This window comes from Panthera uncia, chromosome A2 (assembly GCF_023721935.1).
Source record: "Panthera uncia isolate 11264 chromosome A2, Puncia_PCG_1.0, whole genome shotgun sequence".
NCBI classification, from domain to species: domain Eukaryota; kingdom Metazoa; phylum Chordata; class Mammalia; order Carnivora; family Felidae; genus Panthera; species Panthera uncia.
Genome location: NC_064816.1, coordinates 94,777,539 through 94,779,811, shown reverse-complemented (window position 1 = coordinate 94,779,811; position 2,273 = coordinate 94,777,539).

Below are 2,273 nucleotides of genomic sequence, written 5' to 3'. Positions count from 1 at the left end.
TTACAGTGATTCATATTTGCTAATCATGTATCCCTGGAAATCAAACCGCTTATCTTTAAGGGCATTTCTTTGGCTATAGACAGAACAGCAGCCTCTGGCTCTGGCTGACTGTGAGAAGCATTCCCCTATAAGGGGTGGGGTCAGCTACTTGGCCCTCAATTTGCCTTGAGGTTCCTTACAGGACGACCTTTTTTGATCTTTTCACTTGTCCCAGGCAGGTGAAGAATGCAGCCCCTCCCAGGTGGTCTGGCTGTCCTGTTACTTATCTGACAGCTCATCTGTACTCACTGTATCCTTAAGAGGTAAAAATGATGATTCCATCAGAACCACTCAAAAAAGTCTACAGGTCAGCAGTCTGGAGTTTGCCTTTACTCAGGCAGAACAACAAGGGCTGGTCTATGTAACAAACCCACAGCGGTCCTGCCCCACAGTCACACATATATTATTTAGTAAAAGAAACCATAGTCATCGTCAGTAATGAGCAGTGGGATAGGGAGTCAAGCCAAGGATGCTACCAGGTGTGCCTCTTTTATTTTCTTCTCATTTTCCCATTATTATCTGTGGGGTGGTCAGACTTGCACAGAATGCACTCTCTCTTTGAAAAAGAACTTAAAGCCAATACATTAAATGGGCAAAGGTTGTCTCTGTCTCCACAAGTAGCCTAGACATGTGTATGAAACGTGGGCTGAATGCCTTCTGTGCAAGCTTGCAGAACTTCTCCATAGATGGCAGGACCTTGGAGAGGGCCACGCCTGGTTCTCTGGGTGGGAGATTTGTGTTTGGGATGTGACTGTACTGTGCATCCTGACGGAGCTCTCTGTCCTCAGCAAAATGAAGATGCTGGCCTAGAGACCATTTAAAGGCTTTTTGTTCTGTTTTGTTTCTGCCGAATCTTTTAAATCATTGGATGATTATTAAACTGCTTTTCAGTTCTCTCTTCTCCAATTGGTACCGTTTTTATAACCAATTGACACAGACCTTACTTCCCGATCATCTTCATATCAAGTTAGTGTATCACTGAAAATAAAATGATGGTTTCCCCACAGCTTCTTGGGTAGTGTGAAATCTTGCCAGGTAGCTTATTTTTTTAAATGAGGAAGTAGTGAAATTGTAAGTAAACAAACATTTGTGAACCTCATGTACTACCCCAAAATATTGTTATATAGAAATCACCCTGCTTAGTAGAGTAATTGGTTCTAGTCAGTCATTTTTGGAATGGACCAATCAATGCATGCAGGGAGAGGATATTTTTGACAAGAGCATTCATTTTCTTATTCAATAAATATCTATTAAAGGCCTAACATATAAAATACTATGAAAGAGGATGAAAAGAATTCTCAAGAAAACTACAACTCTTATAGAGAGATAAAACATGTATAAATAGTTTGGTAGAACTAAGCAGAAAGTAAAACATGCCATATAAGCCACAGATATGGTGTGGGACACGCATGGGACTTGCACTTAAGAATCTTACATTTTAGTGAAGGAATGAGACGTATGAATGTTTGTACTTAATGATATAATGATAACATAGACACAAAAAAGAAAGTAGTTGTCATTACTTGCCCAGGCCTGGCACAGTTTAAAGTTTCAATAAATGTTAGCTGAAAAAATAAATAAATGCCACAAGAAAGATGAGTAATAATGACAGCTATCATTTCCTTTCAGTGAGTGTTTACTCTGTGCCAGCCTACCAGGCATTGGACTCTACTCATTATCCTTTGGAAGCAAGAGAAGAGGAACACTCTCCCTCTAAAAAGATCAGAGATTCCATTTGACCTGGTTTTGGAAGGACAGGGTTAAGATTTGGATGTAACAGACTCATTTTCATCAGTGCCTAGTTTATTGGGTTTAAGCAGTTGACACGGTTTACTAGGTCTATTAAGAGCCTGTTATATTTTAGGTGTCAATTTACCAATTTATCATGAGAACAATAACTGCCAGGCAGAGCAGTTACACACACTGGATGAAGTCTTCTCTCCTTGAAGGCCAGCATCCTGAGAAGCCAGATGACCAGTAGTGTGTTTGGGATTAGAGAAAGTGAAGCTGAATGTTTTACTACTACAGCTTTTCCCTGCCCTACCCACACCCCCACCCCCTGCCCCACATCATGTCTGCCTCTTTCCACAAAACAAGACATACTCCCACTCAGTGCTCTCAGAGTCTCCCTTTTCCCCCAGTTATGGGATTCCCAAGTAAACCCTTTCTGATTGATGAAATCTTTCTTTAACTATGTCTGTTAGATTTTGTCTTCTGTTCCTATATGGAAAACC